The 14,342-nt window shown below is 34.8% G+C and overlaps 1 long non-coding RNA gene across 3 annotated transcripts in view; it reads right to left on the bottom strand.

Moving 5' to 3' along the window:
* Positions 1-904: 904 nt before the first annotated feature.
* The window catches only part of LOC117313037 (uncharacterized), a 171,926-nt gene continuing 158,488 nt past the window's right edge, over positions 905-14,342 (bottom strand). For 2 of the 3 annotated variants that reach the window (XR_004527512.2, XR_012333115.1), the window contains exons 8-9: positions 10,644-10,735; positions 905-2,635 (exon numbers count right to left, since the gene is read on the bottom strand). This is a non-coding gene — a long non-coding RNA (uncharacterized lncRNA). Of the gene's footprint in view, positions 2,636-10,643; positions 10,736-11,855; positions 11,928-14,342 lie in introns of all 3 variants that reach the window. The other variant, XR_012333114.1, reaches the window with a different exon arrangement.

Here is a 14,342-nt window from a genome sequence, read left to right as displayed (position 1 = left end):
ATCTAGAACATTAACAAAGATGCAAGCAAAGATTGGCCAGTAATATTGGATTTGTAAGATGCTTTGGTATTGTGGCCTCTTCAGCCTTGCACAACTCTGCTTATCAAGTTCATGTCTGAGTGAAAAGTACATGCCTTCTTTCTTGTGCTTAAATGTTCTCAAAAATGTTGTAGTAAGTTTTGATTTTTTTCTAAATATACAGAAAGACTGTACAACCCACACTCCTCCATGAAATAATAGTTACCATGAATGCTAGTGAAATTCTTGAAACACAATCTGAACACAATCTTTGCCTCACTTCACTTTGAGTCTGTTATTCTCTAAGTGCTTGTGAGCTGGCTCATTTTAGTGTCTCAATGAATAAGGAGAAGTAGATGGTTTTCTTCCTCTAAAGTCTATTAGGAATTGTAGTTGCTAAAATGCTGATGTATAACCAGGAAATTTTATGAGTGACCTGGTCAATGGCAAAATATTTCTTTAGGAAGGTGGTTCAAAGTAACAGATTGCACAGCAATTAATCTTATTTTATAAATTGTTTGTAATGGCTTCCTCTATAGCTATTCTCATATTTATATAGATGATAACCACAAATTTAGCAAAGCTATACTTGGTTTTGCAGTTGCAAATATGGCCACAACTTTTAGGGATATTGGAAATATTCCTGTAGGTAAACAGAGGCAAAGTAGAGAGACATAAAGCTGGGCAAGCATTCCATTTCCAGGTCTACTGAGAATAGCAAGTCTCCACTACATGTATTCCTACTTTAACACCATTAATCAGTACGAAATGGTCACTGATACTGCAGACACTAGAAAAACTCACCCACTAATAGTGGATGAATAAAAGTCACACTTTTACCCTGGATAAATCTTCATCAAAGATCTATAAAACATAATGGATTTTATTTATATTCAATTCTCTGTTCAATCGAGATACAGGTATAATGTATAGGACTTTAAAACTTGGAATAAAGACTGTGTTCTTCATGAAAAAGCACTGTGGCTTTCACAATGAATGAGTCAAGAAGATAGTAGAAAAGAAAAGTGTTGTAAACCTTAGGAAGGAAAAACACATTCTCATAAACAATGTAAACGTTTTTTCTGAATATATCCAAGCCTTCTTGTGTAATCTAAAGCTTAGCTTTAGAAACATTTCATTAGGTACTTGGGAGAAATGTATGCAAAGACAGATGGTTCAGCTCTGCAGTGGCTCCACTTACCTCAGCATTTATAATAGCCTTCTCAAATCCAAGATAAATAGATGACCTTGAACCTCTCCCTCCTCAAATGTGCTCTGTATTTATCATTTTGATTATTTTTTCCGTTATGAGGATTTCCAAACTCACATTCCACTTTTCTCTCAATGTAGAATGAACTTTCATGACTCCATGGCTTTATTGACACTACCCTTGCTTAAACTCCATTCATTCCCTAGTCTATGATGCAAAATCCCCCTTCACGAACTCAACCCAAACGTTACCGCCTATAATGAGAACCTCCTCCAATCAGAATGTTCTCATATCACCTCATTTACATTCCAATTCTGACTCTTTATCCCAGTTTCTACATCTCATCTCAATTGTGTACATTCTCAGTCCCCTTCTGGTTTTAGTCAGTTGGACCTGTACATGAATTCCAGCATTCCCATGTTTCAGCTTTGTGCCTTCAGGAAAATAAACTAATCTTTCAGAGCCTCAATTTCTTCATATTTAAAATAGGAATAACAATACTAACTCAACATATTTTTAAAGCGATTAGATGAAATCAAATATGTAAATACGTATTATACAATTATATATACAAATATGTATAATACAAATATGTATTATACAATTTAACTAGATTATGATTATTCTAATGTCAGGCTCTATGTCTCAAATGCCTAGACCAATATCTTGCATATAGGTCTGACTCATTTAACTTCTTATAAGCCTCAAATCCCCTAGAGAAGATAAAAAGAATTCTAACCCATGATCATGAATAACACTATAACCCAAAAAAAGAAGAAACATGATGATCTAAGCCACTAGATGTTTTTCTTTTTTTTTTTCAGAGGAAACAATAAAGACTAAACTACATGCACCCACATCCTCAAATGCCTCATTCTACTCCGGGGTTATATAACCCAATCAGTCAGTCAATGCGAATAATACTGAATACAGTACAGGAAACCCATGCTTTATGCCTGGCTCTGCCATTTCATGGTCACGTGAAATGCTGCAATTCTCAGTCCCTCTCAAAAGTTCTGTTGTTTTGATCTATAAAATGGGTATTATCACCTATGCATTCACTTCCAAGTATTGTTTTTTTTTCTTTATAAGTTTATTTATTTTATTTATTTATTTTTTGGCTGCATTGGGTCTTCGTTGCTGCACATGGGCTTTCTCTAGTTGCGTCGAACGTGGGCTACTCTTGCGGTGCGCGTGCTTCTCATTGCAGTGGCTTCTCTTGTTGCGGAGCACGGGTTCTAGGCGCGCGGGCTTAGCTGCTCCGCGGCATATGGGATCTTCCTGGACTAGGGATTGAGCCCATGTCCCCTGCATTGGCAGGCGGATTCTTCACCACTGCGCCACCAGGGAAGTCCCTCAAGTATTGCTGATGGGATCAAATGAGATGATACAAATACATTTGGCAAACTGAAAAGAAAAAAAAAAAGATGTTTGAAGCCGAACTCACCTAGTCTTATAAACAAGTTTTACAAAACTTATTGCCAAGTAATTTAGAATGTTTCTACATCTGCAAATACAGATAATAGTATCTACCTTGTAAAAAAAAACTTGGGAGCATTAAAGTTAATATAACACACATTTCATGTTACATAGCAGTTGCTCAGATGTGGTAATATGTATTATAAGACATTATTTTATTATAAAAAATAGAGTGCAGACACAAAAATAACAACTTTGATATTTTAAAAGTTTTCATTAATATGTCTTTAGCATGGGTTTAGTTCTTAAGACAAGTAAATCTATGACCATTTAACTTTTGAAACTTTGCTTTTCTCATTTATTCTACCAACAGCAATTCATGTAAATCTTTAAATCATCCTCAACGATTCAACCAAGATACTTCACTCTGTCTAGTTAAAAGAGATAGTGTTTAGGTTACCTTTATTTTAGCACCTAAAATGTACCACCTTGCCCAAAGAAATTGGTTCCCATTAGGAACTAAACCTAAGAGGGGGGTCACTGCAGGCAAAGCCTTAGCACCATAATGGATGTGAGCATTTCATATTTTAATGTGGTCAGGTAGGCCATACCCTGCCAGGAGTACTTTATAACCACTTAATATTTCCCAGTCATTTGAATGTAAATAAGCTTGTCAAGAGAATTTGGATAATTTATTTTTAGTTTTTTTTTTTTAAGCAACCATGTTTGGCAGGCACACTTTCCCAAGATCACCCAGCTTCCATTTTAAATTTCAAAAGCCTCAAATTTAATCCCTTGAGCTGGCCTGGTACCTTGCACCATCTGTTCCCATGGTTTTGTTATAACAGCGAGCACCTGCAGAGTTTTGCAACATTTCAAGCTGATTGTGGACAAAAATCAAAATAATTATAATTTTCATAAAGCAAAGACTTCCATTCAGACACCACAATCCCATCTACATGAATTTTGGGAAACCAATCTTGCTCATAATGTGTTTCGTATGGATAAGGGTAATTTATTTCTATTTTGTTTTTGTAGAAGATCAATCCTTTAAAACACATGTACAATCAATGTGGAATTCTCACACTCCAGTCACATCCATAAAACTCTTGTGTAATCCTAGTCAGTTCTTAGATCAGGGTTTCTTACTGTATTTTGATCAGACAAGGCCATCAGCCAACAGCAATGATAAAGTTAGTCTTCTTTTTGATTGTTTGCACTTTCTGTTAGTTTTTTTGTTCCCTTTATATTAGTAACAGTAAGATAACATGTTGGCTTCAAATATTTTCCACTGTCAATGGAATACAAAAATTCAGGTATTATCCATTAAAGACAAAAAGGCGAAAGATAAAATGAATGCTCCTTCTCTCTGCAATTTTGGGATAGAGAAGTAATTCATGTAAGCTCAAACTTTTGTATTAGAAAGCCTGAACTTTTGGCAGAATCAATGTCCTCCAGTAGCTAAATATCCCACCAATATGTAGACCATCTAGAAGTCACTAGAGAATTACTCATGCAGGATAAAGAAATATAAGATGGATACCCAAGTATTGACCTTTGCTCTTTGTCTTGGTATTTAGAAAGAAATCTTAATGAGTTGGCAATGATGCTTAGCTTTTCATTTTCTGTTTAAAAACATTATCCTTTATTCACATTGCATTTCTAAGATTCTTTAAAACCTTAATTTTAGCTTCGTTTGAGTCCATTGATAAGGAGCTAAGTATAAGTTTGACCTAATTTACCTAGATGTTCAAAAAGGAGTAATAATTTTGTAGTATAAGTATTAACTCATTAAGACATGATCATATACATGGTAGAGTGTTGGTAAGTAAATTAAGAGTTGTAGCTCTATAATACTGGAGTCCAATCAGTACTACTCAGGGACACCCCCTAAAAGAATATTAACACCTAAGAGAATATACCATTTGTCCACTGGTACCAAATCACTTTGGGCATTGAAAGAGAACAGTAAAACGACCAAATGTGAGCTGTCATTCTTAGAGGAACAGTAGGAATGAACGTGGCACTCAGTTGAGAAGATTAAACAGCAAGGATCTTGTAGAGATGGCTGTGCTGCTGGTGAGTTGGTGATAACTGCAATGCCCAATACAGTGGAGGCAAGTACAGCAAGAACTGACGTGACTGGAGGAGCTTCAGACAAGATACTGCTCAACAGATTAAACAAGAGTTGGTGGTTGCAGAATTGGAGCAGAGTCTGTGAGAGAAACACTGGCAACATTTGGAAATATTTTTGTGGACAAAAGTATTTTATAGGGGGCTGAATATACAATATCAAGTAACAGGAAGAAATAACGTACTAAATTTGAATACTAATTTTAATGCCACCTCATTTGCTCTCAAAGCTTGGAGAAATTTGTATTACAGTAATGAGAACATTTTTTTAAAATTTGAATTAGAAGTTTTATTTGGAAAGTTGTCATAGACCAACTTAGTTCGATTACTCTGCATATAACTTAACCTGAATAACAGCTTTGTTTCATTGTTCTGTGGGACATCATTAGACCATGGGAGTTCTCTTTTAAGTCTATGTTTCTTGCCTTCCTCATATGAAAAATTAAAAGGTGTTGTTAGTATCTGAGAACTGCATTCCCATCTACTGGTCTGAATAATTATTTTTTTAGATGTAAGCTAATGAATATATCATATACAAAGGTCGTTTCTAAAGTATTTCTAAAGTATTTGTCAGTGAATAGAAAACTGAAATAATCCTTCTGACTCCCAGGACTGGAGTACTAGAAATATTAATAAATCAGAAGCCTGAAGACTTGAACTCTTGTTCCAATTTTCCATTTTTAGCTGAGGGAAATGGAGAGGGTTAGAAAAGTCACTTTTATTGGATTTGTCTTTTTAAATCAAATGACAAGCTTCATGTGGGTAGGGATTATATTTGTTATGTTTATTATATTCCTAGAAAAGTGTGTGATAAGTGAGGATTTGGAAAGATGATCTCTTCAATCTTTCTTAACTCCAATATCCACACAATAATAAGTAATCAGATGTGATAATATACTGCACCACAATATGCTATACTATATCTGAGAAGAGAGTGTTAGAAATGACGGAGTATCTGTTGTCTTTTGTTCTAGAAAAAATTTGCTTAGTGTAGTGAGTCCTTTACTCCAGACTTTGATTTTTTTTTCCCCAGTCTGATTGGGTTCCCAAACCATAAACTTATTTTTCATTTTTAATTAGAACCCTGGTTATATGTAGCGCTGTTGTAGATAGTAGGATGTATCAAATGCCAACATCTTAATCATAATATAACAAATGACTCTGTGATACTGTTGTTAGAGTTCAAATCTCCAGTTGTGGCTTGATTTGATAACTGGCTGGAACTGGCTGCGAATCTTCTCATAAGTGACACACTTTCATGTGTCAAGGCTGGTGACATTCACCTCTGAAAATCCCACTCAAATTTTCCCGAATTTTTTAAGTCACAGATAATCCTATATTATGTAATAAAGGATAATTATATAAGGAAGAATTAACACAACATGTTAATAAACACACAAAAAGCCTGTTTAAATATACCAGGTAAATTGTCATAGCGAGTGAAGTAAATCAGAGAGAGAAAGACAAATATCATATGATATTGCTTATATGTGGAATCTAAAAAAAATGGTACAAATGAACTTATATACAAAACAGAAATAGAGTCACAGATGTAGAAAACAAATCTACGGTTACCGGGGGGAAGAGGGGGATAAATTGGGAGATTGGGATTGACATATACCTCCTACTATATATAAAATAGATAAGTAGTAAGGACCTTCTGTACAGCACAGGGAACTCTACTCAATACTCTGTAATGACCTATATGGGAAAAGAATCTAAAAAATAAGTGGATATATGTATATGTATAAGATTAACTTTTCTGTACACCTGAAACTAACACAACATTGTAAATCAACTATATTCCAATTAAAAAAAATACCAGGTAAAATTTAAATATATGGTCTGACTGAATTCTGAATTTTATAAATTCTGAATATTTTATGAAAATTAGAAAAATACTTTGTTTTCATTTTTGCCATCATTATAAAATATAGTTGTCCAACATTTTAAATAAGTGATATTAATTTCATATTTTATCCCCCCTATAACCAGTTCCCCTTGTCCCTCTTAAAAAGATTCTTCTGATGGGGCTCTCACTACTCTTGGCCATTGGGAATGCTTAATTAATATAAAAACGAGAATTAATAAATATCAGTAGGGATAATGTGGAATTCTGTGCTTAGTAATTTTGAAACTTTACATTCAAAAGACATGGTAAAGAGATGTCACATTAATTGAGCCATTACAAGTTGTCAAACACTGTGTTAGGTACTTTCTTATTGATCTTTCTTATTGAACCTATCCCTATACCGGAGTTAAAACAACTGAGGCTCCCAGAAGTTAAGTAGCATACAACTGGATATCATCCAAACAGATTATGGTCTAAATGCCACATTTGTCCCAGCCCTTGCCTGTCTCCCTGACCCAATCTTGGATCAGCCTTCTCATCACTCTAGTTATTTTGAAATACCATGCTTATTTTTTCCATAGCAGGAACTGGGATTAACTGATCTAGAATAATCTAGCCCCGTATCTTTTCATATCGTACCTGTTCATTATTTGTCTCAGCACCGTATCACCCACACAGGAAGGCTTCTCTTGACCAGTCTAAATAAGGCCCTTAAGACCTGCTTACCCCAGTCTCTCTCTAGCACATCACCTTACTTTATTTTCTTCAATGCACATATTGCTGTCTGTGGTTGCCTTATTTATTAAAAAAAAAAAAAATTGTTGTCTGTCTTCCCTGGTAGAATCTAAGCTTCATACAAACAAGAGCCAGGTCTCTCCATTTCCTAGTGGCCAATAAATATTTATTGGGTAAATCAATGAATAGAAGCTCCGAACTTTTAATTATAGCATTCCTGATCACATGGCAATTACTAGCTATCAGTTTGACTTCTTTTACTTATGACAGCATACTGAGACTTTGACCACATACTTTAAGTGCAGACAAGTTTATAGTCTTTCATTCCCCCTGATATTAATACTTAGAGAAACAATTCAACAGTAAAATCAACAAATGATAAGAATCCAAATTTAGGATACTGAAAAGAAAAACACCAAGGTAAATGTTTAGAAAGACACAAGTCTATTAAACCACACAGTTCATCTCTAAAAGTTATACATTTATTATAGGTTGAATATGTACATGATACCTAAATTAAAAAAAAAAAATCTGGGATTCGAAGCTTTCATACTATGTGAGAAAACTTGCACAAATAAAAGTTTTTGAATTACTATTGATCGCAACATTAAAATTAAAATCTAAAGCAACTCTGATTATTTAAGGCAGTATATAGTCCCTTAATTGATATTTTGAATTTGTATAATGGACCTATCAATGATTAGGGTATAGCACAATTTTAAAAAATTTGTATTATTACAAATAATTTGTAATTATTTGTTTTAGTGACTATTTAGTGCTGGTCCATCTGACAAAACTGATTTTGAATCAATTTGGAAAATGAATCAAAGTATTATATTATTTCTTGTATAGTATACTCCCAATATTAAGCATTATGTTTTTTAAATATATGCTTTTACTGCTTTTTTGTGCATTAGATATTTGGAAGTGAATTGTAAATTTTGTTCTTATGGAGGCATTAAATAAACATAATATTTTATTTTGAAATAAGTGTAGAATTCAGATAAACTTTCATCTGTCTCACTACAGCATAACTGCTTCTTATACTGAAAGTCTTAATGATGTCTTAATACCAAAGAGTGGTTTCAGGTTAAAGTGTGCTACAAGTGCTTCTGCTTTATCAGAATTTCCTTTTAGGATTTATTGAGAGGGAGACATTCAGAGTGTCGTAAAAAAATAAAACTGATGCTTTGTTGTTGTTGGGCTATAAACACTGTATTTTGGTTGGTTATAATGCTACCAAAATCCACACAGTACTTAATTTATCTAACCTTCTGATAGTGAATGAACAAAGGTAAAAATAACAGGCTAGTTATAAACTAGTACTATGGTGATGACACTGTGAATTATTTAAAAAGGGCATATTCAGTGTGACCATAGAGCCATCAATCATAATAGACATTGATGAGAAAAAGAGGTTTCAGTCACTTCCTATCTGCAAGGAGAACAATTCTATCTCACAGGTAGCTATGAAGTGCTGGGTGACCTGATGTCACTTGCATTGTTGCTCTACCCTTTGAACGGAGTGAGTAGATTCTCTCAATATTAGAATCGAATGAGTAAATAAATTCGCAGTTCACTGCCACTCTCCTTCTGAGTGCACACTTCAATTTGTCTAACAATAGAGAGGACAGAAAAGCAGAAATCTCTTAAAGCGCAGATGAATTTTTTATGGAATGTTCAAATCCAGCTGCAAAGGATAGGGTTTTAAATGGTAGCAGACACTCTTTTAGAGGGAGCCCCAAGAGACGAAATCTTTTGGAAGTGTTTTGTACTGAATTCATTCCTTTCCACGTACACATATGTAGCTTTTCTTCTTCTGAAGCCCTGCTTTTACTAAATTGTTACACCTTCGAGTTCACATTGATCACTGATATGCCAGATAAAAACACTTCCTTTATCTTTAATACACAGAATTTCAATTTTAAGTAAGAACAGTTTTTAAAGTGCATGTGTGTAATACTGCTGTATTTGCCTCCTTCGATAGGGAAATTAAGTTTGCAGGGGAAGAAAGAGGTAGCTGGTTAAGAAATTTTTTTAAAACATATTAATAATTTTAACATTTTTTTCCATTCAGGTGATCAGAATAATTTTGATTACCACAATTTCTCACCTCAGGTTTTACTTGAATGTTAATATTGTGTGCATTAATTTGTATTATTTAAATTTTTGAATATCACTTCTCCCCAGTCACAGAATCCTACAAAATCCTTTGGCATTTACAAACCACAGAGCTACAAAAATGTGCATTTTTTGGGCTTCCCTGGTGGCGCAGTGGTTGAGAGTCCGCCTGCCGATGCAGGGGACACCGGTTCGTGCCCCGGTCCGGGAGGATCCCACATGCCGTGGAGCGGCTGGGCCCGTGAGCCATGGCCGCTGAGCCTGCGAGTCCGGAGCCTGTGCTCCGCAATGGGAGAGGCCACAACAGTGAGAGGCCCGCGTACCGCAAAAAAAAAAAAAAAAAAAAAGTGCATTTTTTTTTTCTGTATGGCTATATGGTAAAATCCACTACTTCACTCTAGCATATTCACATTTTATGGCATAAACCCATGAATGATATGAATGTTTCTTTGCAAAGATTCTCTTAAAAATTAGTGAATGTAGCTAAATAAGCTTTCCTCCTCTACCTCTATCCTCCCTCCTCCACCCACCATTCATTACCCCTCCCTATTAGAGTGGAAATATGAAACATGTTTGCATTGCATTCGGCATTACAGTGTAGTCTCTTGAAGCCTGTACACTACTCATTTTTATTCACTTTTCCTCTGTAATATATTCTGGAAGCATCTTCATCTCAGCCTAACCTCCAGAACTACTTTAAAAACGTGTACCACCACTTAATTGTTAATAACAGGTAAATCAAAGGTAAAAGATAACTAATTAATTTTCTAGCTCAGTTTTATTTTACTGTTACTGCTTTGAGAAAATATAACAAAACCCCATTAGTGTTAAGGTAAGCCCATGAAACAACATAATATAATGTAAGAAAGACATTTAATAGTGTAGAGGAATGTTAAATTACTAATTAACTCCAAGTTACTGTATAAGAAAGCATAGTAATTTACAGGATTATTGCAATATGCAGCTTGGATTGCCATGAGGGTCAGCTAAGGAGCATTTCTTTCTCTTTCTCCCCTTAGTGTGGTGGTTACTGTAAAAATCTTCTCACATTAAAACGCACTGTCCTACCCACAGTTCATTGCTGCTAATTAGCAGCAGTTGAGATTTTGCTAGCAGTGATTTTTTTTTTTTCTATGTTAAGCTGCCAACTGTTACCAACTGCTCGAGATTCTCCATGCACAGTGTCCAGCTGCCTGGCTCGCACCACAAGGCTGTGTCTTTCAGCTGCTTCCTGTCAACTTTAACACCTGTGTGAAGAAAACAAATCCGATTGTCTGTCCTGCCTTTTGTGATGGGAAGGTTATCAAAAGTGCTCTGGGTATTTCGGCTCATGCTTATCATCTACTTCTAGAAAATTGCATTGAACACACACACACACACACACACACACACACACACACACACACACACACACACCTTTTTATTTAAGCACCCAGTTGAGACCAGTGGCTCTCTGAAACTTAAATCACTGCCATATCTGCCATGTCAAAGTCCAGTGTTTTCATAGTCTATTTAAACTTTTATTTAAGCAATAAGGCTTGGGAAAGTCATCTTTTAGTTTTACCTAAATATATAAGAAGAATGCCATAACTTTGATTAATAATTGATTAAATCAACCATTCCTACATCAAAGACAGGAAGAAGAGCTCTTTGCTGAAAGGCTAGACTATCAAATGGGACTTTGTTGTCTTCAACATCGCTTTAGAACTGCAGCATTACAGAGTAAGATGAACATTAATTTTTGAGGTCTTATATAATCATATAAAATAAAATTGACTCCTTTTTCTCCTTAATTAAACACTAGTAGTGTTAAAACACTATACATTTAGAAATAATCATACAGCCTAATCATTTCCTGTCAGTTCCATTGGCTTTATGACTAATTTATATTTAACCTTCTTGGGAACCTACCATCAGAATGTACTTTTTTAAAAAATTCAAAGCAACTGTCACTGGTATCTTATACCTGTGCAAAGGGGAATCAGGACTTAACAATGTTTTAAAACTCAAAGATGATATATAATGGACTGTACTGTTTATATGATTTAGTAGCAAAATAGCCCCTGCTTTCTTATGATTACAGAGCAACTGATAAATTCCTAGCTCATTTGTTCCTATTTTCTATTTATAGTGATAAATTTAATGTTAAAAATAATTGTAATTGTATAAATGTGCATGTATTTACATTAATATTAGCATTACAATATATTTAATTAGGCAATCAGAATTGAAAGGGGACTGATTTTGGTCTATATGTTATATCTGTTTGATACTATTATTTTCTTTACTTTTCGATTGAAATATTTTAACTGAATTTGTTCTTCCTTCATTTCTACTTTAAAAAGGCAAAAGGATTGTAAAATTTACCTATAACATGAGTATAAAATTCATTGTCCCGACAGGAATGAATCCCCACAGACTGTGATCAAAACTGTAGCCCTAGGGTAACACAGAACGAGTGTCAACTACATTTTGCTGTTAAGTTTCACAAAAATGCCCTCTGGGAATTTCAGTCACAATATTCTGAATCTATATTTATGTAACGGTTACAAAAAATAATAGAGAGGGCACATCAAAATTATACATGCTTGAATTTCAGAACCATAATTTTGTAATTTAAGAACAAAATATTCTTTGAATTTTCCTTTATTATGAAAAAGGAATGATAAAGATATTATTCAGTTTTCAAGACTATATTACCAGAGATTTAATGTCAAATTCCTGTTAATATAACTTTCTTCTCCCTGAACTATTAGAAATTTATTCAGTCAAAATTATCAAATAAGCACATAGGCAGGTCAGTATCACTATGATTACTGATCAAATACTTTTTTTTCTTCCTTTCTTCACCCTCTGCACGTCTGCACTTGGAGAAAGAGACACCTGGTAGAGAGATGTGAAAACTTGCTCTTTAATTCGTACCACCACAGATGATTTTACAGGCACCGGTAAGAAAATGTACAAAAAGAAGTTATTTAAAGCCAATAATTGATTCTAACTTGTTCAAGTGCCTGATTTTTCATAACTGAATAAAGGCCTTCAGATTATGAGCAGGACTTTGAAAAGTGGGTTAACCTCATTGAACCTCAGTAGTTCAGTCTGCATATGGGGATAATGACACCTATTTTGTGTCATTGTTGATGAATACTCTCAGTTTTAACTAGGCGTATAGAAAGGTTTTGTAAGTTTCTGGTGCGTTGAAAATCTTCTGGATACAGAAGCAATCAAACTCCATGAGCCAGGGCTGGCCATGCTCTCCCTGATTTTTCTTTATCAAATCTTGCATAGGAAAGGTTGAATAGAATGAACTCTTCCAAGCTGTGGTATGACTGACTGAGGAAGATGAAAACTTACTCTTCCAAAAGACATAATAGTGTATGAGGTAAGACTAATTGATCAGTTGAGTGGCTACAAAATTATCCTGTGCAGGTGGATAGGTTGGGAGTGGGGTTAGATGTTTGGAACTGATTTCTCATAGCACCATTAAAATGTCACTGTAGAATCCTACCAATAACATCACCCCTTCTCACATACATGCCTGTAAATTTGACTTTTTAAAAAAACTCTCCTGTGTTAGTCAGAAATTATTTTCTCTGAGGTGTTATTAAAATGTGACAAATTATTATTTTATGGGCTTTGTAGGGGAATAGAAAACAATTAAAAATAACTGCTAAAAAAGTAAATATGTGTGGCATGAAGAGCCCATGGGCAGATGATAATCTCTGCTTGGATTATTTGCTGTAAGATGTGAATATGTTGTCTTTAGGGGAAAAAAATGCCACTGAATAAGCTTTGATTCTATCCTCAAACATTCATGTCCCCAAATAATCGATCTATGTAATCCTGCATAGTATTAGCTATGGTATATTTCTGCATAGGCCCAAGTACCAACTAGTTACTAAGGACCTATAAAGGAGAAATAATATAATCCTGACTTCACATAAAAAATAAATAGCAATGCCAAGCAACATTAAAAAGATGCTGTAATAACAAATGATGATGATGATGGCCACCATTCATGAAGCACTTACTAGGTGCCTAACCATTTATTCCTTCAACAAATGGTATGAATTTCCGACTCTGTGCCAGACGTCGATCTATATGCAGGAGTAAAAAAAGCAACTAACAAAACAGACAACATGTCTGGCTTCTTAAACTTATAATGGAGGGAGAGGAGCAATGAATAAAAATAAACACACAGAGATAAATACTGCAACTAAGGTAAACATTTTAATCCACATTCTGTGGATGAGAAAACACAGGCAGAGTGGTGATGTCATCTGTCCACACTCCAACAGCTGGTGTAATGGCAGAGCTGAGAGTCAATGTATATCTTTGTGCTACGTTACACTGTATCTCAGAAAAGACCCACCAGAGGTAAAGTGGTGAAAAAGATGGCTTTATGTTGGAATTTGACCATGATTTCTTTTTTATTTTTAACATCTTTATTGGAGTGTAATTGCTTTACAATGGTGTGTTAGTTTCTGCTGTATAACAAAGTGAATCAGCTATATGTATACATATTTCCCCATATTCCCTCCCTCTTGCATCTCCCTCCCACCCTCCCATGATTTCTTGAACAAGGAAATCTCTGGCTCTATTCTTGAAGGAGGCAAAGCATTGAGATAGAATTCACATCGTGCATAATCAAATGTATAGCCAAGACATAGACTGGTTTGTGTTTGGAAGACAGGAGATTAATTTGGGACAATGGAAAGGAGAAGGATAAAAGGAGAAGGCAGGTAAAGTTCTGGTTGGAAGAACCTGTGTGACTAAGATTCTTGTTGGAAGAATCTTGAATATCCTGCCTGTAATCCTTAGACACATGAAATGTTTTAAATCAAGGGGAATCCT

This window comes from Tursiops truncatus, chromosome 7, assembly GCF_011762595.2.
Source record: "Tursiops truncatus isolate mTurTru1 chromosome 7, mTurTru1.mat.Y, whole genome shotgun sequence".
In the NCBI taxonomy this organism is placed as follows: domain Eukaryota; kingdom Metazoa; phylum Chordata; class Mammalia; order Artiodactyla; family Delphinidae; genus Tursiops; species Tursiops truncatus.
The sequence above is the reverse complement of the archived record's forward strand: the minus strand, read 5'-3'. Positions and strand labels throughout refer to the sequence as shown.